Source organism: Leptonotus elevatus, chromosome 12 (assembly GCF_054856555.1).
Source record: "Leptonotus elevatus isolate MCC_2025b chromosome 12, RoL_Lele_1.0, whole genome shotgun sequence".
Classification (NCBI taxonomy): Eukaryota; Metazoa; Chordata; class Actinopteri; order Syngnathiformes; family Syngnathidae; genus Leptonotus; species Leptonotus elevatus.
In genome coordinates, this window is record NC_141250.1 from 13,450,459 (window position 1) to 13,476,610 (window position 26,152).

Sequence of the window (26,152 nt, forward strand, 5' to 3'; positions counted from 1 at the left end):
CCCTAACTCTGAAAGGTGATATTTTTATATTGTGCTCACAAATCATCTGAATCACAAACAAACAACAGCAATAAACGTGTTGCTCACGAGTCGCGTCTCACGAGTAAATACGATTTATTTGAACAAAGAAAGGCAATGTCAGACAATTTGGTTCACTTGCTACAAGGGGAAAAGTAATAAGTCCTTGTCACACTTTCCAGTTCCAACCTTTCCAATAGTGGTTAGTCACTGGTTAGCATTGTCACCATCTTCTTTCTAAGTATCCATTCCGTTACTGCTCAGTCACCATCCATCCTTGAGCCCCTTTTTCCTTTCCCACTGCTTCTCCGCTGATGGCGGCTATTATTAAAAGCTATGTCACCCATGGCTGTTATTGATGCCCTTTCATTATTCATTATGCTTGAGTGCCCGCGTTAGTGCTGACTGGCTGAAAACTGGCTGACACGACACACGGGAACAACTTTTAGCAGTGTGCACGTGTCACACATTCAAATGCAAATCACACTTAAGGATTTATTGAATGATAGTCCTAATACGCCTTTGACGCCTGTGTGCAGAGTCATACAGCTTGATCGCAGTGGATTTATATTTTGTTAATATTTTATATTCAACAGCAATTTAAAAAAAAGAAGAATATTTTTTTTAACAACGTCACATTAACTTGTTTAACTGCATCACCTGATGAACACCATACATCCGCACCTGCTTTAGCTGGTGGATGTGTGTGCGTGTGTGTGTAATTCTGCTTTTCGCCACATGGGGACGTTACACTATTGTTCAACACAGTGTAGATTTGGAAGAAGAAGAAGTGCTATTCCCCGCCACCTTGTCCGGCCTTATTCTTTCTGATTAGAAAGAGTTTACAAAACGTCTCAATCCTCTTCCATCCGCTGTTTTTACGACATCAGAAAGCAACTGCTGTAGGTTCATTTTATAATGTACATATTTGGGCATGATTATTGATGCATATTGTCAGATGATAAGTTTGTTATTTTGGGGGAAAAAAACCTGTCGGATGGCAGAACACTTACTGTTTATCCATCCATCCATTTTCCCAAACCACTTATTCATATATATTTCTAGTTAATATTCCCCTTATCCATTTCTCTTCGTCTTTCTCAACGTATTAAATGTGTCGTGTTTTAAAGTGTTTAAAACATCAACAATCTATAAATGCTGTAAGAACTTGTCTTGGGGGGTTACTGTATATCCATACCATTCACAGGGAATATTAAACGTGTTTTAACACATTTAAAAAGTGTTAAAATACTCTTTGCTCAATTTTCCTCAAATAGTGTCGCAGGGTGTTAACTTACTAAAGTGCACTTGGTGTTATTACACACAGTACACCTACACAATTTGCAAGCGAAGCTGACACTTGTAAATGATGGCGCTGATCGGACTAACAAGCAACGTGTACCTCAACATACACCGATTTTATAGTCAGAGTAACCTCTTTATCATCTCCGCCAACGATAAGGACGTTCTCACCGCTGCTTGTGTTTTTGTTCACAACTTCCTGCCTAAAGTTTTTATGATATTATTTTAATGATGAATAGGTCTCCTTGCAAGGATATTCCCATGAAACATTTATCATGTTGTAAAAATGATAAAATCCCACTACTGCCCCCAACTGTTATACATGAACAAATGGGTTTATTTGCGTTCTGGGGAAGGTTATTGTACTTTCCTCATTCACAGGTGACAAAGGTCTAACTTTGTGATATATTATTTAAAATATTATAGACAACTGACTATGTATCGCTCATACAAATAGTTTGGTCTCCACAGTCTATGCCCAACCATAAAGTGTGAAATTAAACAACCAAATAATTTCATTTATGTATTTCTGAAACAACACATTAAAGCCAAATGGTAAGTTGAGTTACAATCATTTTTCTTTGATGCGCATACAGTAATACGTAGCATTAGTTGACAGTATTACCTTCTGATAAGCAGCAATTACATGGTTGCTCTGTGATGTCGACCTAGCCTCTTTGTACCACAATTTCAAAATCTATTTTGGAAACTAATATATTGGGTAAATAATCCTTCTCACTTGAAGGCATTTTTTAAATTAAGCCACTTAATGTCATGACACTTAACACTTTATTATTATTATTTTTAATTCTTTTGTCACATTATGAATGGTCGAAAACTTCTCATAATATCTTCACTCAGCGACTGCTGTTCCGCTGATTTATAGGTCACATGATACTGTGTGAACTGTTTATATGGCTGACGCCTCACTCTTCTTGCTTCCTTATGAGAAAACCATGCAAAGTGGAGAAAGTTCTATGACAGATGCCTTGTATACACACACACACACACACTGTGAGACATATGGAAATGCTTACCGGTACTGTTGTTTGTGTATGTGCTTGACTCTGTTGTTCTAGGTTCTGGTTGCGCACCAAAGGAAGCCATGTTGTACGTCCTGTCAACACATAACTCTTGAAGGTTCATTCATCGACTGGACGTGCCAAGGACGGGTAATGTTGAAAATAATTAACATAAACATTGGGTGTGTGTATAATCATGATAGTAAAGGGAGAACGTAATGTTTTTTTTAAATAATTTATTATTTATTTAGTTATATACAGTATTAGGGCTGCATGATATTGGAAAAACATGCAATAAGCGATATAGTTGTTGAATATTGCGATCTTGATATTATTGCGATATTTAACATGGACTTAAAGGAATAACATTTTTATTATCAAATGAAAGAATAACTTTTTTTTTCATGTGACAAAATAAGCAAGCTCAATGTATTCTTAATTAATTAATGTTCATGTTCAACTATTGGATGGTGATGCACATTTAAGTTTGCGTCTGACTGGTCTATATATATATAGATAGAGATATATATATATATATATATATATATATATATATAAAGATATAGAGATATAGATATATAGAGAGAAAATTTATTTATTATTATATGCATTTGTGGAATCATACTTAGAGCTTTTTATACAACTGAAATTCCACTGAAGTTGACGCGTTTTGTAAAACGTAATTTAAAAACAGAAGGCAATGATTTGCAAATCATTTCAATTTATTTTTTTCAGATTGGATATGATGTCCCATCTTCCCAACACACTGTTATAGAACACAACATAAGACTGGCACGTTGAAGAGAAAGGATCCCATCCATAAAACAACTACATTCAGCGAAATGGTAAGTAAGTTGTTTTATAAAATGTTTCTATTGGTTGATCAAAATGTTTTTTTTTTTTCCTTTAAGTGGTCCGTAGCGCAAAAAAGGTTGAGTATACAGTGACATCATTGACTAGTCTACTTTGCTTTTCATTACATTAGGACTGTTGTAGGCAACTATTGAAAATATATCAATTAGGTCATCGACTAGTCGACTTTGACTCAATTTTCTGTAAAAAAATCTCTCATTATATGAAACTGCTATTATACTGAAAAAGTATCAATGACGTCATCGGTTACTCGACTTGTCTACCAGTACACTCACTAGTCTACTAGTACTACGGTTTTCATCACATTAGCACTCACCTACAAAAAAGTTACATTAGTGTACATACAGTACATCAGCATTACTGGTGACAATGTTGACACAAACACACACACATCCAGAATCTATACTGATTTATACAAGTCTCAAATGTCAATAATCATCTCTCACAAGTAACAGGACAACTACAAAGCATCCGGACCCATGTTGGGCACAGCACAAGCTGAATGCTCAAGTAATAAAGAGACTGCGGGGTTGTTGTGCAGCAGACTAATTGCGGCGTGATGAATTTGTTTCGGAACAAACGGCGTCATCGCAACGCTGCCTCGTCTCTTTGACTGATTGCGCTGAACAAGCTTGGCCTTCCATCCATCACGCATCTTTATGGCTTCTTTGGGGAGGGCGTGGATGTGCGCAGCCTCGCTCTGTTTATTTGCAGCCCTAATACGACGCGCAAGTGTAGAACACGGAGTCAAAGAAAGTATGCGAGCATCAGGATAGGCTCGGTCAGGCAATTAAGCAGCTGTGCTAATGATTTTGGTGGTTTACAGCGCCATACAAGCCTTTACGGCTTTTGTTGTCACTGTAATTTAGTGCTCTCGGCTATAATGTGCTGAGTGGTTTGTTTGGCCCATTGAGCTTGCCTTTCCTCATAAACACCCACCTTCACGCACAAAATGCAAATATGCTCTCTCTCTTTTACATACACACACACACACACACACACACACATTACTGCTCTTTTATGGCGTGTGTTTTTTATGACGGGTGTCGAGTGATTCACCCCGGGAGCAATCACAAGCCATAGATCTGAATGATCATCAAGTGTGGTGTGCAATAAGACTGCGGAGGCCACGGTGGAGGCTTTCCATTGTGCATCCAGACATCCTCTATGAATACAGAGAAGCCATGCAGCATCTTTCATACAAACATCCCTTTCTATAGCATCTGTCCTCAGTAGGGTCGATCAGAATTTGGGGATTTGAGTGGCAAATGAATCCTAGCATATTGTCGTGCGCACGAGTGTAGCAGCAATGATTGCGACGTGTGTGAGAATGTTTAGCCGGCTAATGAGCGCTTGGTTAAACTTTAAGGAAGTTAGTTTAAACTAAAAAGGAAAAGCTTTTAATTGAATAGCAAACAATTATTTTTTTTACAAACCCTAAATGTTGTTCAATAAACATGCTTAAAAGAAGAGCTAGAGTTTTTTCATTTTTGATGCCAATATTTTCCCTTTAATGAAAATAAATATTGGCTCAAAATATTGGTTATCGGCGTCCTTGACTACTAATAATTGGTATCGACCCTGAAAAAAAAACATATCGCTCTATCTCTAGTACAAGTCCAGGCAGAGAGACATATATATGAAGTATGAAAGGAGAAAAAGATAAAAAAAACAACATATTACAGTACAGTTTACATACAGTCAGTTTTTCTGTTGTAGCACGTCAATAGTGGACAGTGCTCAGCCGTTTGATGTGCGGCTGTCACGGTGTGGTCACGGAGCGGCGTGGTGTCTGTCGGCATGTGAAGTGGAGGACCCAAAATGCAGGGAAGCAGGAGAACCACAGCAGGAGTGCGGGCGAAACTGGCGTGCTTCATTTGACAGAAAACACTAACCAGGGTACTGGTTAATGCTAACTAAACAACAAACTGAAAAGATACAAAATCAAAATGACAGCCAGCACTCCGGTGGTGACCGTGACAAGCGGCAATGATCCCACGCCGACTGATCACCACCCGGGAATTAAATACATTCACACTAATTGGATAACTAGCCACACCTGGGGCCAGGCATAAGTGGCTGAGGGCCCGGATTGGTCAACCCGGAAGGGCTGGAACCCACTCAGGACCAATCAGGACCTTCAACCAAAACCAGATCTTCCCAGACATGACAGCGGCAGAGAGTCGCCAACTTTCACAATGGTCCACTTCAAACATGTTTGGCTGCGTTGCCAAGTGTGCGGCGGGTCAAATGGTGATTTGCGCTATAGAAAAAGACGGATGGAAAATACTGTTGTGTGGGGCGATGATGTATAATTAGAAAATAAATCAAGGATACAATACTGGATATATTGTATTATATAAACTGATACAGAGTATTAAAGAAATAATTCATCTCACTCACACATACATACAAATATACACGAGCACTTCTCACTGCACCAGATGCTACCCCAAGTACACTATTACAGAAGCATTAGCACCTCAATAAACAAACCCTTGAGTTAGCTGACAAGCTCCTCGGCATGTTGCGTTGAACCCTGCTCGATGGCTGCGGCTCTTGTTGTCACGGACGTCAAATCAACTTAAACGTGACGTCAAATCACGCGTGTGTGTTATGTCTTTTTCTTTGCGTTTTTGACGGCCTGTGTGTGTGTGTGCATGTAGCCAACTCCCATATGTGTGCGTTGCACAGGGTCTTAATTAATCTTTGTCATTAATAATTTAATCATGGCTTTTTGTTTAATAAACAGTCTGGCAGTGATGAATTGCGGCTGGGTCAAGTAATTTGATTGGTGGCGGAAAGGAGCTGGCTATGCATATCTCTCTGTCTCTCTCCCTCTCTGCACTCTCTCACTCACTTTCTTGTCCCGGCATAGAAATGATGGCATTCAGGGGCCCCGCCAAGTGTGCACGCGCAACAGGAGGAGGGCAATTACGCTAAGATGCAATAATGATTAGTGATGGATGTGGAGAGTGGAGGTTCTTTCACAGCACATTTCAACTAATGGAATAAATAGTATGGGTGGAGGGGCAAGAAAATCTGAAATATTTCATTAAATACATTTCCATCACAGTCTCAAAGTTTTACAATTATTCGGGGACTCAAAATGAAGTCGGATGTGAGTTCCTGGTCTCTCCGAGCACATTTATTGATGAACCTGGGCCAATGCTTCAGCCAATAATTCATCTTGTCAACACTAGGTGGCACTCTTGAACAGTCGGCATCAATAAGCATCCTCTTGGCATCCTCTCAATTTTTCTCCAGCCTGTCCAATTCCTAAGAGAATCATTTTTTAGCATGTCAAAGGCAACACGGCATTGGGATGTAGGACGTATTATAATATAGAAAAGCTTCATCTTTCTCGACTTCACAATGTGATTTTTCATATCATACAGAGCAGAGGCCGACCATCAGCCTCTATCCTGTCACTGTCTGCTCTATTGCAGTACAAAGGCCAGGTCGTAATAATGTGGCAAGGGATACACTTGACTGGCCAACGTTGCCCGGCAGGAGTTACATAACAGCGTGACCCCCTCTAAATTACTTCCTTAGGAGGTGTTTTTGTTTGGTGAAGCTGAGATTCTAATGAAAGAACTTGTGATTAAATGCGCGTGTGACAATAGTGGGAATTTTAAGGTTCACACCAGTCAGTGCTTTCCGGAAAGTCAGGTCTCCGCTTTCCCATTGTGGTCTTCTTTTTTTTTTTTAACATTATTGCGGACTTACTATCATAGTTGGGTAGATTTGTCAAACTTTGTACTTAAGTACTGTAAGAGTTCTGTTATTTAAGAATATTATCTATCTCTATCTCTCGATCTCTCTCTCTCTCTCTGTATATATATAAAAGATGATTCTCTTAGAATTGGACAGGCTGGAGAAAAATTGAGAGCATGCTGTTTGATGCTGACTGTTCAAGAGTGCCACCTAGTGTTGACAATAACATACAGGAACATGCTAAATCAAATGACGCTTTGCCCAACAAGATAACTGAAAAAAAGATTAAAGCAAATCAAAGCACTATAAATGGTCTTAAATGAACTTTTACTCAGGGAAACAGCACATTCGGCTCACCAGGCGGAGCTAATTCATTAATTATTTAATTGGATGATGTTGAACTCCCAACAGGTGGATTTACCCACATTTATCTGCAGCGCTGACTTTGTTTCAGTGCTTAAATGTTCATTTTCAGTGTTGCGCATACATTACAGATTGCTTGTCAGTTCTTCATGACAACCATGTTGCCTTTTGAATGTGAACAACTTATTTTTTACAACAACGAACAAAGAGTCGAAAAAAAATTTGCAATTTGCATTCACAAGCATTACATTTTGCAAACGCACACCGAGACAACCTCTTGTATGTTCCTCAAGTTCAAAGAGGAGTTCTTGGAGTTTGAAATGACGACATTTTAGGCAGACACATACTGTAGAAGCTCATTAACCAATTTCTGCTTACTGTACTGCATATTGTACCAAGCAGCCAAGACAGAGATGTGTCTATCCTACAATAAATTCCATTGTGTTATTGATTTTTTGTTGTTGATTTGTTTTTTCATTACTTGTACTCTTTTGTAGTAGACCCCCCCCACCCCCCAAAGGCAAAGTATAAACAAACTACACTTACAGAGTTAATAGATGCGGTGAATGTTTTATTTTAGATTGGGTTTGTAACTGGGAAGCACAAAAAACAACAACCCTGCAACATAAACATGCCTTTTATTTGCCCAACTACACCCTAGTTTTATGATAATATTTATGGTAAAACAGTCCTGAGCTTTATTTGGGGTGGGGGGGGGGGGTTGTATCCCAAGAGAGACATATTTATTTTATCAATGCTCTCCTGTGTCTTTCTTATGTAAGCAACATGTAGTCAAGTTAATACTTTGTCCAACAATGTTCCGATTTTGTGAGAAGTCTCAAGACTGCGTTTCAGCCAAGGTCACAAACCAAGTCAGTTTTTAATAGATAAAGTAGATACAGTATCATGTAGTAAAGCAGATGTCCTTCTGAGTACTGTTCAGCCCTATCGTTTAGGGCACTTCTAATGTTGACTTGATATATTGTTTCTATAAAAGTTCACTGGAAAGATTAGAGAAGCCCTTCTTCATAATTATCTCATTCATCATCCATAACAATGATAAAACACAAGCAAACACTATTCCTTATTACATACTTACAAACTGTGACTCCAAATAAGAATAGTGTCGTTTTTAAGTATATAATTAGTTTATATAAATACGGTTGTCACTATCAGACTAATGAAACACATCATTTATACTCCCCACTATTGATACAGAATAAACAAATTCATGTGTGTATTATACAGTTGTTCCATCAAATGCAGCTCAGGCCAGTTAGGGGTTCGACCACTGTCAATCTTCGAGACTGGCATGCCCCTGGATTATTTTTAGTCTGCCTAACCTAAGTGATTTCTAAATACAGTATAAGCCTAATTTCAATTTGAGTGACAACCCTGGAGAATTTTTTCCCTATAACAATAGACACAAGCTCTTATGCTAATTCGCTAGTCTAATGTATCACTCATACTTCATAAACATTTAAATTACATTACCGGTACATGTATTTTAGTGGCATTTCTTACACAAGTATGTAAGGCTCTCTGCTTATTGATGCAATGCTCATTCCTTGCGTGAGTCGAACCAACCAACCTCTCAATTTGCTTCTTATACATGAATATAATTATATACATTTTATATGAAAACGCTAACGGGGGCACCAACCACTTAGTAAGCACTTAGGTTGGCTACATAGTACATACCAGGGATAAAGTACTGCTCTCTGCTGTCTGGTGTGCATTTTTTTACTCTTAGAATGGCAATGCACTAAACAACACAGACAAGTGTAATTGAAGATAATAAAAAAAACATGTTGCTTGGCAGAAATGGCGGATTACAGTATATGTATTCATCTGTATGTTTTTCAAGTTTCAAGGTGGTTTGTTTGTGTTGAATATTTTAACTAGTGAATTCAGTTGTTTATGTAACGTGGGTTAGTGATTGTATACATGGTCAAAGTATGATGTTTATGCTACTTTGCAGCCATCTTGCGGCATCTATATCCAATTACAAACACATTTTAGGGGAGCATCAATTATTTTTTGCTATTCAGTGCAATACTTGGGCCCTATACCCAGCAAATAGCTGTAATGTCAATATAGCGTTAGTTTGTGAGCTGGTATGTACGCGCAGATCGGTTGTACGTACTCTTCGTAGACTTCTCGAGATCTTCTTATGATGTCCTTAGGGACAAAAAAAAAGATCAAACAAGATGGAATTGTCTGCATTAAGTGTGAGAATCACATGCAAGACATGCTCAGTGATGTATTACCGCACATAGGCCTTCTAATTAAAAGTGTGCACCATCTTAAAAGGAAAACCAAGATAAGACTTGTTACCTTCTCTTGTTACCTCCTCATAATGCAATATGAGGCCCTGTCTAATGCATGTGAGCCACCCTTAACCCCACTTCATATAGTGCCGGGCCAAATTGCGAGTCAAGATCTCGTTGCCATCACAACCCCCGGGGCGTCAATTTGTGTGCATAATTGTGTATATGGTAGTATATGTAGCGCACACATCAGCAATCACAACCCTGCCCATCCCCATGTCAACAACTTCACACAGAAATGAAGTATGTGCCACTTATCAGAAGGGAACGCTGTCGATTCTACGAAACCCAACGCAGCTCTGCTTACCTTTTGACTTTGATAGGATAGCTGGGGCTTTGCACTCATGGGATATTTGTGTATTTCTACATGACAGTGTAGTCTGTTGGTTGCTTGAAAGTGGCACTGGTGCATTGCCAAGTCTCAAAGTCACAGGCGTGAGGCCGCTTACTATGAAATTAGCCACACTGTTATGTAACTGAAAGGGGTGGAAGTGCAGAACTTTAATTTTTTTTTTGAAATAGCCAGATAACAAAAGATTGACTTTGTTGTTTACGGTAATTTCACACTTGACGCGACGTGTGCAGGCATGCCAGCCTATTGTAAACAGGCAATTATAAATAGTCAGTTTTCCATAATAGGTCTCCTTCAAATAACACCGTCTATTTTCTATTCTAACTTTCAACACTGTGAGTCACACATTGGAGTGAGAACAAAGGGGGCAGTAGCTGTAATTTCTTTCTTTGCGCTTGTCACAAATGATGTGACACCTCCCTCCCTTGAGCAAGGTTTGATTAATTAGACAACCATGTGCATTGCGGTTGTGACGCTGTTAGTGGTGCATGTAAGATGTGCTGTAATAAACACACTGATTCACCCCCCAAAAGTATATTTACCGATTCCATTAGGGATTGAATATTTATGCAATTACTTAGGAGTGTGTGTCGCTTTATGTGCGAAATGGGCTGTTTGTGCACACTCTTTCATTTATGGTCCTGTAAGAATATATATATATATATGCGTGTGTGTGTGCGTGCGTGCGTGCGTGTGTGTGAGCGCTCAACCGAATGATATTAGTGTGTCTGTCAGACGGGCTCATTAGTTGGTGCTATCACAGTAGTGGGTACTGAGCGGGTCCAACCCCCCCCCCCCCCCCCCCGCACAAGACTGAACAGATGTTTACTATGAAAGAAGTCTATGACATGACAGGACACGGCGCCTTCGCACACTATGGTGCTAATCACCACACTCGCGAAGCTAAATGTCCACTGCTGAATACACAGCAACTGGCCACAACGTTATGACTACTTGCACATTATTTTTTTTATTTTTTATTTTTTATTTTTTCTTAGAAGAAGAAGACTACTTGCACATTATAATGAGAGTCAATACAAGAACTGGAAGGAAAATTCTGACCTTACAAAGATGATCATGTTCACTTTGAGTTGACACTGTGAGAGGTATTAATAGTAGAGAAGAATAGTATAGAATATGCTTTTGGTAGTGCTTGAATAGGGGAACTCCAGAATGTTATTTGCTGTTTTATTATCTTTTTTTGTTTTTTAAAGTGGAAGTTAAACTATGGGAAGTGTGACATCGTTAAAAATAAACAGAATAAAGACTGTTACAGATATCAAAGGAAGTCTAGACAGGAGACCAGTACAAGCAAATGACCCACACAACATTAAAAAATAAATACTAGACCGATTGGCTAAATAATATCAGTTATACACAACTAACAATGAGCCCATTCAAGACTGACCAATCACATATAAAGCAGTTGTCCCTAAACAACATCATTTTTTTTTTTAAATAAGTCCATGTTTTTCAATGAGCTTCAGTCTTTCCCATGAATTTGAAAATAATTGGTTTTGTCACTGGTCCTGCTCAGACATTAGCATCTTTTTCCTTTCGGCTTTGACATTTTTCCCTGCTCCGAAGAAACATAATCAATTTTTACTTAAGCTCCAAAGTCTTGATTAAGGTGTTAGATGCCGAGGAAGGGACAGGACGGGACCTCGACCTCGACCTCATCTGGCCCTGCAAGGGGATCCTGCCAGCCCAAACTCAGCATTTTCCCGACATCAATTTGAACCCACGCCTCCAGAGGAGGCTGCAGCCTGAATGCATCAATGTGAACAACAATTTGTTCATCATTGTGGTTGTCGCTGTGGAGCTATTTGCATTTTAGAATGCAAAGTCAAATCTTTGCAGTTGTTTTTAGTGAAAAACAATACTGTATATTTTGGACTAAAATGAACACTTTAAATCTTCCAAGCTTTAAAGCAAACACTCTTAATACCTAACCAGGCTGAGGACAAAACAGCAGCCTTATGTACTTTAGCTTTTTGTGTTGGTTCTTTATGTCCTTTGCAAAATTGTTCCAAGGATTTCAGCAAGTCTGCTGGGAGGAACTAAACATATTCACTGGCTACACTTATGTTTTAGACACATTAGCAATGATGTAGAGAAAGAGTGGAGTACTATAAGCAACTGCTGTCTTTTTACAGGAAGTATCATACGTGTAGATCAGACACTAGCACTATTACTCATAACTATTTCCATCTCAACCCGGCTCCCTCACTCCCATATGTAAAAAAAAAAAAAGGACAAATATCACACAAAGAAAAACTTTGTTAGCCTTTCATTAAAACTCACACATGCTGGGTGATGGTAAGAGCCACTTGGCTTAATTAGCTGATGAAGTAGAAAATTACACCTTCATTGAGATTGCGTGATTTCTAGCCTCAAGGAGAATGACTTAATCAAATATAATCACAATGGAATAAGTACTTTCATTTACAACAGCATCTGCAGCTACTACACTTGAAAAACTAAAATATTGTCCACTCTACACATGTAGCCACACACTAATCTGTTTTGTATTTTTAAAACCATTTTCAGTGTGTCATTGTATCAGTGCGTCATTGTACCTTGTATATTGGCCATCTCATGTCAAAAAAAGTTCAAAGTTTAAATGAAAAGGTCATCTTTTCCATGAGATTGGTGATGACAATATTTGACTCTTCGAGTGCCACCATAATGACCAATACGGTGAACATGTAATTGTAGATTGAAAATAGATTAACTTCAAACCAAAAACCCACTTACGAATAAGTCATGCTACCAATGTAGCAGCCATGGTTAACCTCAGCTTGTTTATGGTGATAATGCTAGCTTAGTATTGCTCAAGCTGTATCATGACAACACATTTTTGAGAACCGAGCTCAGGGCACAGTTTTGGTCAGAAACTCAAGGGAAATTATTGAAGTGAGGTTATATTCCCATCTAAGTAAAAAAAAAAAAATGCACATAATTGTTTGGGAAAAACAGTTCTGAAAGATTAAATGCAAATGTACTTCGAAGTTGAATACAGCTGAAAAATGTACGTAAGAGTTTTAGCCACTATCACATTATGCACAGTTTGAACATTTAATTCAGAGTCTTCTCATACCACTAGTGGTACGCGTACCACACTTTTGACAATCACTGGCGAACATATCCCATAAAATTACCTGGATCGTTGACCTCACAATAATAAAAGATTTAGACACGATCACTGATTTCAGACAGGTAACGGTGACAGCAGTGGAAATGTGGAGGGATAGTTTGAGCCAGTCGATGTGCTTGTAGACTCCGGCGCACACACGCGCACACACATCTCTGTTGTCATGGGTACCCAGCTGACTAAAATAACTTGTGTTCTTTGTTCAAACACCTGTACACTGACTAGCCTCGACTCCTTTTGCTTTCACTGTACGTACTCCCACATCGGAATCACTGTTATAAGCTGGTTCATCATGTAAATAATGCAGAATTACAGTATATTCTCTAGTCTGTTGTGCCACTAAACGTTACAAGGCGTTACTCATTACCTTTATACTGTTAGCTACTACATCTACTATAATATTCATGTAATTACAATGTGCCATTTGATTATAATTAATTAAATTAAGTGACACTACTAATGGAAGAGGGCTATTTGTTTTATTCAAAGTGATTGCAATAATGAGTTAATTGTCTATAGCTGTAGTGCTACAAACTCAATTTGTTGTAGTTCATTGGTTCAGTGTCAACAATATGTCACAATAGTATTAGCATTGATGGAGAGCATCATGAACAATAGCTGTACGTGATTTATGAGGCTGCTGTAATTGTACACAAATCCATATTTCCTCAAACAGTGTGCCAGTGTCGCCATTACAGGCCTGAAGCAAATGAGCGACTCCGCCGAATATATGACCCTTGCTACTTGGTGTTTCTTTGCATTTTCACTATAGTAATTCTTCATTTTGTTTGAAACTTCTTCTGAATATGGGCATTGTTTTTGCTCTTTGTATATCCGAGTTGTGCCACTCGAGAATATAAAACATTTGAATTGCGTGACTTGAGCCACGCAGTGTAAATCCAGCCAAATAACACCAGTGAGCAGTTTTCCATTAGCGTGCTGTAACACTGCCTGCGCCATGTTTGACATATGGGGTGACAAGCTTTGGATCACTAGCCATTCCTAGTTTCATGTTAATACTTGTCCCCCATCAGTGCACTAATAAACCAACCATCCTTGTTTTACTCACCTGCAATCCCCCATCAAATGAACCCTCTGACACCAACTTCTGTTTCATTTTCGAAGCGCTCTCAGCCCACCGGGCTCACTGCCTTTATTCTTACATTCATGTACCCCATGTAAATGTAGCTCGGCTTTAAAACTGGGTGAGATTTCTCTGACCACCCTCACACACCAAGCGCAGGGCATAAGTGCAGAAACACACAAAGAGCTCCCACACAAAAAAAGATCCCACACAGAGCACACACTGTGCCAGTCCACTTAACCAAACCACTCTCTTTCTGAAAATGGCTGATTTGAGCCCCTGCAGCCCCTAATCATCCAATCAGGGACAGGCCAATCTCCTCCCCACTGGGCCTATCAGAACCTTTCGCTCAGGTTCTACTGCTCCCGTGGCGATGGCAAACCAAGTTGTGTTCAGAGCGCCCTGCCACTCATTGTGTGCTGCATTCAAAGGTTTTTCCCTTGCACTTCATTTTTGTAGCTATTGCAGACCATCAGCCACAAGTCTGGAGTGTAGATTGGCAGGTCACATATGTCCTCTTTAGTGCATTACTGCTTTCACCAGTCTTCATACCACCTCTCAAATATAGCGTGCGTAATAGCGATTCATAGTTATTAGTCATCATTCTTTTTTCTATTTTCTTTTTTTTTTGGTGGGGGGGGGGCTGCAGTGTGTGATTATATTGGCAACATTCGACTGCCTAGATATGTCTCCATTGTATTTGAAGCGTAATCCATGCTGCGTCCAGTCCTTTGTGCTCTGATTGTCATCATTAGCATCAGAAGAAGGAAATTACCCCCTTCAATGAGATCTGTGATTTCTGAGGGTGTGAAAATGAAGATTCAATCAAATGTAATCACAATGGAATAATTGGCACTTATCTTTTGCGAAATGTTATAATAGGAAATGCCCAAGTTATGGTTTGAAGTGAGATCAAGGACAAGATATATTCAAATTTTCATATTTAAATCAACCTTAGAGATTGGGAGTAATATTGTACTTTATTTGACTTGCACTTGTTTGATTGCTGTTGAATGAATGACGGCAGATTCTCCTGTACTTGGCTGGGAACATTGCTAACAACAATAAGGTGATTTCACGACAAATCAGTGGCGTCTGCTTTTTATACTGATGTGATGACAACAGTACATTTTGTACTTGTTGTTAATGAGGTATGATGGATTAACACCAAAGCCTGGCAAGGTACACTTGATCCTTAGTTTATGATGGAACTCTGCTCGTACAGCGGCAACGTACCGTAACACAAATTTAGATCATAAACCTGTGCTGTAGTAAATCTTAATTACAGAAAATACGGTGAAATTCCCTTATCTACTCCAGGCCGACAACATTTGGCACACGCACACACACACACACACACACACACACACATATATATTTATATATATATATATATATATATATATATATATATATATATATATATATACACACAAAGTAACAACAGAGAGCAGGACTGAATTCAGATGGGTTTGACGAAAACATGTGACAAAGAAATTGAATGGGCTTGATGCAGAGAAACCCTGAATCAGAGAGTCAGGGCTGGATGGATGGAAGCAACCTCAAACACACGGAAGAGCAGCTTGCATGGAAGAAACCTCAATGTGCTGTGAAAACCCGGCAAAGAGACCTCATACTGACACAAGTGTCATTCAGTAACTCTTGCTGGGACAATGCACAATTCTATATGACTGAATAAAGGCCAATATGTCAAATAAGAGTGACTAAGGCTAGACAAACTAACAACTGAAAACCATCCATAATGCATTGAACACCTGCATCTTAGGCAAGACAATAAAAAATATTTCACAACGGTAATTCAAATTTGATCTGGAATGGCATTGTAGTGGAGAAATATGTGTTGAGGTTAAAACGTAGTTCAAGGAATGAATTAAACTTGTATCTCAAGGCACCGATGTACAGTTCAATACCCCTTATGAAGTGTGTGCGGATTCACACGAGCTTAGTTTTGATGGCATTGTGATTAATGGTCCGATTGTTGGACGCAGACACATACAGCAAATGGAAAACGAAAGTTTGCCTTCCACCGTAGCAAAGTGCACTATGGCGGTCGAGGGTAAGCCATCAGAAATGTGTCTTTTGTTCAGGCCATTATTGGCATGTGTTCATTTGGCACCATGAACACAGACGCAGCATGTGAGAGGGCCAAGAGAAAAACAAGCGTGTGCTTTTAGAACTGTAGTGGGAATGAGAAGAAGGGCAGGTGGAATTAGCTTTCTATCTGTCTCCGTGGCGGTGAAAGGGGATGTAATTAGAGAAAAAGCAATCTCCCTTCCATATCCATCTGTGTCTTTCTCGACCTGTACTTTCACTCAGCCCTCATCTCCATCACTTTCTCGCTTCCATCTCGCTGTTTTTGGCCATTTGATTTTCTCCTTTTGATGCTTCATAATGGATACATTCAGAATCCTCATCCCCGTCCTCCTCTTCTCTTCCATTATCCCCCTTTTGTCATCGGCTCTTTCCCTCCTCCTCCCCTTGCAGCTCCTTTCCGCCTGCCCTGTTCCTCACTTTTCCACCCTGTTCTCATTGCCCCGAGTGGGCCTCATGCTGCGCTCCTGGCCATCGGTAATGGATCGTGGCCTCAGCCGGTGGTGGACTGCAGTTGTGGCGCAGATGAAATATTAGGGGGTGGCGAGATTCTGTCAATGATTGACTTATAAAGGCAGACTGGGCTCCTTGGTAGCCCTCACACAAGCTCATCGGGGCTTGGCCTGTTCTTGCTATTATCTTTGCCACTGTGGGTGATCCCCACTTTTGTGTTGGTAAATCATGCTGTCTCCATTCTCTAGTTCTATCAGTTAATCATCAACACCAATCTATTTTCTCCACTGTTGAACTGAAAGGGGAAAAAAACTCCCTTACCTTCCACTGTGTTCCCTCTCAATCAGATTCTCTCCTTCATTGATGGGATTTGATAATGAGGGCTGTGACTTGGTCTATTTTATACCCTCTTTTCTGTCTTCCGTCATCCACCTCTTCCTCTTATCTGCCTCTCTTTATGGCAGCAGGTTGATAATGGGGATCAGAGTGTGTGTCTTTTCCATTAAAGCTACGGGTTCATAAACCAAATCGCAAATCAAACAAAAATGCAGCGCTCGGGCATGAAGGACTCCGTATTACACCAAGCAAGCCCTCGCAGTTGCTAGTAATGTCTGTTTGAAATTAGCGAGGGAAACATTTGGCATTTAAGAGTAAACACAGGGAACACAAATAGCTCTAATGGGGCTGATAGAATAATTTATTCACGACGCGCTTTAGGAGGTATGATGGCCGTGAATGTAAGCGTAAGTGCACGAACGAGATGAAATGAAGGCTTCATGCAAATTGTGGTGATATGCATGATTTTGGCTCGGAGGCAGCTCATAATGCTACCAATCTTAAAATTACCTTCATTGGATATATATTTTTTAATCTCTTCTTTCTTAGTGTGTACACTATAAACTACTCGTCATTTATGCCTAGCATTCTCCCAGTAGTTCCTGGAAAGTAAGGAGGATGGATCATTGTTCAACGTAGATGGCAAGACACACAAACGTCTGGCAGCTCCTCCAGCTTCCTGCTCATGAATTAGAGATAGACCGTCATTTTTTTTTCAGGGCCGATACCGATGCTGAGTAGTCAAGGAGGCCAATAACCGATATTTGAAGCCGCTATTCATTTTCAGTAAAAAGGGGGAAAATATATATATATTGGCGTCAATTTTTTAAAAAATACAAATGCTAATCTTGACTTTATGGTAATGTCTTAAAGCTAATTAATTAATTATAATAAATAAATAATTATTTAATATTGAACAATTTCTCAGGCTTTTCAAAATGTCGAAGTTTAAAAAAAAATCTTAGACAGTATACTACATTTAAAATAAAAATAAAAATGTTCAGGGTGCTTCCCAAGGTTATCATTATGTCTTAAAAAGTTAAATGGAAACTTAAAAAAAGAAGTACCATAGCTGTGTTTTCCCCCATTTTTTTTAAAGCAATCTTTTTCACATTTCTTTGTTTTAATGTCCAACAAAAACAAAAGGTTCAGAAGGTTCAGGGTCAGCAGCAAAAAAGGCAGATACCGATATTCATCAAAATGCCCAATATCAGCGCCAATAATCGGCCTGGCCTAATAATAATAATCGGTCTGTCCCTATCATAAATTCCTGAATCCATGTTTACACTCAGACATTATCAAAAAGTGTTATCGCAATTGGTCAGAAAAATCCGAAAGTAAGAAATAAATAAAACCCAAAGGCCAAATTTTCACTGTATAGCGATTAGTTGGATTGGTTGCCAGCCAGTCCTGTTGTGTTGGTTCATTTCATGATGTATAAGTAGACCACTGAAGACCAGTGATTCCCAACCAATTTAATTTCACTTAATTGGTACGAAAATTATTTATTTACTGCAGAAAAATAAACTTTTTTCAAAAGATAGCCCCCAAGCTGTTCTCATAAAATTGAAAGCAGCACTGTTGAAATGGTCTTGAGCTACGTTCACACTGCAGGGCGTGATGCCCAATTCGGATTTGTGGTTAAATCTGATCTCTCCCGCCCGCGCAGAGCGCATATCAGGCTTTTGATGACGTATGAATCGGATGCGTGCGGATGAGCGTTCACAGTGCAGACGCATCGCCTACATATCCGATTTATATCCACATACGAAAGAGGCCCAGGTCGGGTGTGAACATTTCGGAATTGTACCGTTCACACCATCCATCCCTTCATTTTTGTGACCGCTTATTCCTCACAAGGGTCGCGGGGGCGCTGGAGCCTATCCCAGCTGGCTTCGGGCAGTAGGCAATGCGGAATGGGCGATTGAAGTCACCCCAGGCTTCAGACACAGTATCAGAGTCGTAAAAGAGGCTGAACGCCACCAACCGCGACCAGGGTGTCAAGTTTAACACCCGAGACGACTGTCACCCGCCCCTTTGTGTTGAAAGCAATCGTAGCTGTCGCACTGACAGCTACAATTGATTATTTCATTGCGCCAAGCCACATAGGCTGCATGACACGGTAATATCCCGCTTCGGTGAGTTCTGTCTAAAAGGGACAGGCGAATAAATCCCGGTTCTACTGTTACGCCTCTGATGCACCACTTTGCCGGCAAGCCAGTGTGAAAGCAGCTTCGTATGAAGATGAATACCCCTCAGATAGCAGCCTCCACTTTAATAGATGCCATGCCTCAATTAGCCGCTGGGTGCGTTATCCACTTAAACAAAAGCGCCTCTCCAAATGGATGTCCCATGAAAAATATCAAGAGATATTTTCTAAGAAGCTATGTATCAATTTTGTTATCACCACATTATTTTTTATCCTGTTAAAACAATGCATTGGGTCAGTCTGAACATGTTCGACAAACATTTATAAACGTATACACGACAGACATCGAAAGACGGATAATTTTTTAAATTAGTCTTTCAACTCATTATGGAAAAAAGTTCTTCATATCAGATGATACCAACGACATGTTCCCCCAAATCAACTATCCTTTGATGAATCAAACATTGATCTTTCTTGTTTTGTAATAAGCTTGACTTACTTTACTAGTTTCCAACCTGTCGTTGCACGTCTTTTTCTTTTTCATGTCAAAAATGATTACAACTGCTGATACCGTAATCCATTAGATTTCAGGTTGACAAACTAGTATTTCATACTGAATATTATTTTAATTGTAAATGATCCCTTTGTTCGGCTTCCCTATAAGATAGTGTGCAGCAGCTAATTATGCAGGAGACTGTGCTTTGCATAATTAAGCAATAATTAAGCAATTGTGGTTTTACATAAATGGACTTCATTGCCACGGTTCCTGTCTGTGTGTTGCAGATACATGTTCAGCTTTAATGCAGTCAAAGCGGTTGTTATTTCCCCATTTTAGGATTTAGTATTTAGAGTCATTTCAGGTCATGACCATTAAATGCATATAAAAAATATTTATGTTTAAAATGGAAGTTAGTGGTCGGTTAGGTTTGGTATATTGTAGGCATTAAATAGCCATTTGTAAATGTTCACAATGGTACGGGTGCAGCAGGTAAATCCTTGCAAATGTCAAGAAACGACATTTCTATTCAATTCTTACTAAGGTGCATCCCTGACTTCCTAAGTCTCGTTATTTGGGACTGCATTGTATCTAATAGCACTCACAGAAAGATTAGAAATTATAAATGACCATGTGGAAAGTTTTCCTCTTTTGTAATACTGACAAACATGGCACAACGGAAGCATTTGGAACTTGAATATACGTCTTTTGCATCTGAATGCCATTCATGTATATAAAATTAACACTCTGAGTCTGAACTTTCTACTATGAAGTGTAATTTTACACGCATATATTTATTTAATTTAAAGGGGAAGTCAACTCCACTCCCCCCCCCCCCCCCCCCAAATTATTTTTTCTTGGCAATAATATGTTCTATGCAGCCCCACTAGTCTAAATACGGTATTCTGGTTAATATTGCTTTAGTGGAATATGAATTAAGCAGCAAAATCCAGCCATTTCTATCCATCTCATGGAGCGGCCATTTTGACACTTGCTATCGACTGAAGATGACATCACAGTTGCTCAGGGCTCAGGCAAAGGCCCAATCACAGCTCACCCGTTTTCTGAAGCTAAGCTGTGATTGGTTGTTACCTGAGACCCGAGCAACTGTGACGTCATTTTCACTCGACGGCAAGTGGCAAAATGGCCGCCTCCTGATATAGATAAAAACTGCTGAATTTTGCTGCATAACTCATATTCCACAAATGTTAAATTGATCAGAAAGGCATGTTTAGACTATTGAGGTCACATGTAACTTATTATTGTCAAGAAATATTTATGGTTGACTTCAAACCAGAGAATGTTCCATACGTGTAGTGTATATTTTTTCTTTACCCATATAGACTGGAGACAGCTAACTTTGGGAACAAGTGGCTGGTCAGTGGCCAATTGAAGTCAATAACAAACAAACAACTATTCAACTCAATTCACACCTATGGATAATTTAGAGACTCAAAAATAACCAGTTTTAGAGGAAGGAGCAGCCAAAGAAAGAGTGCCTGAGTCCAGGATGGAATCCAGAGCTTCTCGACTGAGGCAGACCTTCTACTATTCCACTGTGCTGCCCTATATAGCTTCACTGTATATTTTCCCCCAACAAAATAATACTAAAAGTACAATGCAACATTACAAAAGTTATTCTATTTTCCAACTCAATTGACACTACTGCATCATCATCATTTTACCGAGCAAACATTGAGACGTTAATCGGTGTATAAATCAGTCAAGTATCTCGCAAACTGCCTGAAAGACCATTACTATGCAAATTTATGCAACTTTGCCTCATATTTTGTCTCTAGCTGGAATCCAAACAATGTGGTTTATCATGGTTATCATGGTCATCACACTATGACTAGCTGTAGAGCTTTGTTTATGAGTCGTTTCTGTATCTGCTGGCACGTTCTACTAACGTTGTGTTCTATGTGTATTTAAGTACTTGTTTTTTAAAATGTGTGTGTTGCTTTATGCTGTCAAATAAAGACAGACAGAGGAAGTGGCCAGGCTTTCTGTTTCAGATCCATGAAAATGTTGAAAAATCTCACAGTGTAAGTGTCGGGCTGCTTAAACGTTATTGGTAGCGTTTCTGCATCTTGTATAGAAATGTCTGATCTGATGACAAATGTCGTCATCAGATCTGGCAAATCTTTGTTATCCAAATATACCAGTACAATTATTTACAAGTTCAAGTTTATAAGTTCAACATCGGTGGGTAATCCGTGGTATTTTATGAGACTTATATTCTGCAAAGCAAGATTTTTAACTGTATTATCTGCAATGACTATGATGTCACGACCTTATTTGCCAAGACTCCATTAGCTCGCGTTCCATTTCACATCATATCCGTGGCTAGGCCCTACTCAGTTTTCATCACACACACAAGGATTTTTGAACGAAAATATTGAACAAGTTTGACAGGTCTGATTTTGATTGCAAGAGATGAAAAATGGCCAAATTAGGCCCGATTATCCCAACATAGATACCCTTGCATTAGTAGAAAGACTGCCCATTACATCACCATAGACCGTGTTTTATTCATTTATTCATTCATTTTCCAAGCCGCTAATCCTCACTTGGGTCTTTTAACACAGTGTAAAATGTTCAGTCATAGTGTTCATTATAAAGTAACCAGTTGGAATCCATTTTTGACTTGACCGTGGCTTTGATCGGAAGGGAGGAATCAGGGTCAAATTCGGCCTAATTATCATTTTGTGTGTATCCGCAGGTTAAAAAAAATTCCCCCACAAAAATCGGTATCAGTCACTCATTTCATTCTAGTGATAGTATTTTGTCTCTGGTTTCTTTTCCTTCATCTGTCACTCTCTTGTCTTTCTTGTCCCTCCCCTCCTTCTACTTTGTGTCCCCAGTGTTCATTGCCACACTGAGTTTCCACAGGAACTTAAGCATGAATCTTTAATTAGCAACAGCTGTTGTTCTTCTGTGTGTGTGTGTGTGTGTGTGAGATGCTAACTATTCTTACGGGCTCACTGTCACCTCAATCCCAGCCTGCACTTAATGAACAAGCTTGCCAAAGATGTGCACGCGTGCACACAACCACAAAGGTTAGCACCGATTGCATATACATGCACTTATTAGCAGACATTACTACGCATATACATGCATGCCCACACATGAATGCACACCACACTTGCATCTGTCACTCGCCACACGGTATGTATACATACGCAGTACACACATGCTGACTTTTTCAACCTCCTTCGCCCATTTCATTGTTGCCCTTGGTCTTCCCATTTCTCTCTCTTTTGTCCTCAATTGCTCAGCTGTTAGTTGTGAATTATGTATTATTTCCTTATGGAGTGTGAAGAGCTTAGCTCGGGGCTATCGTTCCTCAGTAAACGGCCATTAGTTGTGTCTTTGCTCCATTTACAATTTGATGGCTGATCGGGATCTGTTTGCAGCCATAAAACTTCTATTTGCAGAAAATGGCACACACCGCCTGATTTCACTCAAAAGTCATATTGAAACACAATACAAAGCAAGTGCAATGCAACTATATTTATAATTTCATGTGTACTGTGGAAAGTCATTGTTGCCAAAATATTGAATGGGGCGATTGATCATTCCCACCAGCCTCTCAAAATATCCACATTGTTTCCTCTTTTTTGTGGCAATTTGTTTCTTCATTGACAATCCTGCCAAGTTTTTGTGGTTTATAGAAAAAAAGCCAAAAAAATGACGATATTATCATGAAGACGATAAAAAAATAAAAATTGTTTCCTATCGTGTCTATCGGCATTTGTCACCTACAGCAAACAAAATAAGTGACAGAACGCTTGTTTGACAGACAAAAGCATTCTTTTACATGCTTATTTCTCACAGCTGTCCCTCAGTGGCAGCCAGAACAACACATAACAGTGACTCATGATTCATAGTGGTCATACATTACAGCGGTACTTAATGTGCCAACTATCTTCCATCCAACCATCCATCCATTATTTGAACTGCTTATATAGTCAATGAAAACAAGGTGGGTAAATGAAAATAACGAATCCTACTACTTTGGAAAACTTAACAAAAACAACAAACCCGTAATTATTAATAACTGTTAAAAAAAAAAAGCCACCTCAAAGAATGATAGGTCGCTCCTTTCGGCCCACACAAGGCTTCGAATAATCTGTTTTGCATAGCAATTTGCGTGTCTAAATCACATGTGCATTTTTAGCCTAATTAAAACAAGGATTTTAAGTTTTTCCAAAAATTGAAAGATTTTTGTGAAAAAAATGTCACTGTGCTTCTTCTGTTTGCGTTTGATAATTTTATATATCAGCACTACTTATGGATGCATTCTTCATTTGATACATATCTGTTTAACGTCACTTAAACATAAAACGAAAAAACGTAAACAGTCATAGTGTGTTGTAGAATTTTTTAAAGAATAACTGAAAATATACCGTGGCATATCGTTATCGTGATATAAAATAGCCTATATTGTGATACAAGAATTTTTCCATATCGCCCAGCACTAGTATGTGGAGCCTCAATACCCTTCACAGATCACAGTTTTTGCTTGGTGAGTGGGTGTGAGTCGCCATTTGGAATTATTTTTCGTGATGGTCCACTTTAGTGGCTTTTCGGACATGTTGCTCAGTGAGCAGCGGGTCTAAGGCTGAAAGGCCCTGTGACACACAGACAATGTAGATAGATATACTTTTGCTACATGATGTGATATTGAAACTTTCGAAAGTTTACTTCCTCATTGCAGTGCCTTCGAAACACTATCGATTGTTCATGCTGCTCTCTTTAAAATGCAGCGGATGTCAGTAAAATGGATGCCAATAGGCCACGGAAACCAAGGCTTGTGGGATGAGAATAACCATAAAGGGACATTCATATACTGCATAATTATTACACCATTTACACTATTGGTTGTTCCCACATGAGAACGTAACTTTAATGTTTGTTTTTTCTTCCTTTTTCCCTCATGTTTCTATCAATGTGTGTGTAGGTTTAATTTAAAGAAAATGACCCTGGGCTAATGAAGAGGAAGGCGGTGGAGAAAATGTGGAACGCTTTGAAAAGGTCAGTGCGTGTGTGTGTGTGTGTGCACGTGTGTGATTTCACCCAGCGATCACACTTGAATGCCAAATAAAATATATTTTTTTTCTTTTTCTTTTTCTTTTTTTTACTCTATACTGTATAATATCAGGAAAATCCTTCTTTTACACACAATTTCTCCTCCTACCACATTGTTTCTTTTTTCCCTCTTCTCTCTTTTAGCCCTGTGGTGCCCTGTGACCTGTTCAAACCTCGGCTTGCTGAAAATTCAATCTGAGCGCTGTGATGTATCCCTCCAATATCATACCGACCCCCCCCCCCCAATTACAGGCCAAAATGTTCACCAAACCACCATTCCGCGCGCACACACACACACACACACACACACACACACACACACACACACACACACACACACACACACACACACGAAAAGCAAGCAAAAAGAAAACATGACAGAGGCCTTTTCTTTACAAAAGCCAGTCTGCAGAGGGATGTGATTGTGAGTGGATTCAGGGGCACCATAGTCTCAGGCCAATCATCTATAATTCATTTTTCCAAGGCATACAGTAATATCTCAACCTGCCTTCTATTTCATCAAAGTGAACAAAGAAATGGAATTTTATATGAGAGGAGACTATGAAAATATTGTTCCTAATAAATAAATCTGTGGCTTTTTATCTGAGGTATACTGAGGTTTTGTAGAAAACTTATGAAGTTGAATATATAGGGAAAGAAACATCTGCTCCGTCTCAATCAGAACTGAAAATGTTGTATATATATTTGTGTGATATGATTCAACCTTTCTTTAGTTCTTTTGGTAATTTTCTTTTCTTCATCCGTTATCTACAGTTGAACCTTTGTTTTGGGGATAATACTGTATTAAAAAAAGGCAGACTAAGGCTGATTTGAACTTTAACTGAAGCAATCATTTCCATATGAAATAGTGTAAATTCAGTCAATCTGTTTCTTTCAGCCAAAATGTTACCCAATTTTTATTTTATTTGTATTTTTTATTAGTTGATCAGTCCTTGGTGTATCCAACCTAGGGTTGCCGACACCTCATCGACAAGGACGGCCGACCCGATTGCCTTTAATCTTGCTGGCGTGACTTTTGTTGTTGTTGTTTTTGTAGGTGAAACTTTTTTTTTTTTTACTATTTAAACCTGAGTTTAATAGGATGCATATTTTTGAATGATATTAAGGCATGGAAAAGTTATTATCCAGAAATTTACTTTAACACACACTAACAAAATTAACTTATCAATAAAAAAATCAGAAACCTTTCCTGCTTAACTTAAAACTGTATACATTAATATAAAACAAGTAATAAGCAGAACATTCATCCTGTAACTTATGTTATAGCTCAATTTCACAA

The 26,152-nt window shown here is 39.0% G+C and overlaps 2 long non-coding RNA genes across 2 annotated transcripts in view; one reads left to right on the forward strand and one right to left on the reverse strand.

The window, feature by feature from the left end:
* The window catches only part of LOC147164654 (uncharacterized), a 30,473-nt gene that overhangs the window by 491 nt on the left and 3,830 nt on the right, over positions 1–26,152 (reverse strand). The window contains exon 2 of the long non-coding RNA XR_015096681.1: positions 2,358–2,437. This is a non-coding gene — a long non-coding RNA (uncharacterized LOC147164654). The remainder of the gene's footprint in view (positions 1–2,357; positions 2,438–26,152) is intronic.
* On the forward strand, positions 798–25,459 carry LOC147164655 (uncharacterized). The gene is made up of 5 exons (XR_015096680.1): positions 798–920; positions 2,400–2,492; positions 3,078–3,187; positions 24,725–24,798; positions 24,997–25,459. It is a non-coding gene; the product is annotated as an uncharacterized LOC147164655 (long non-coding RNA).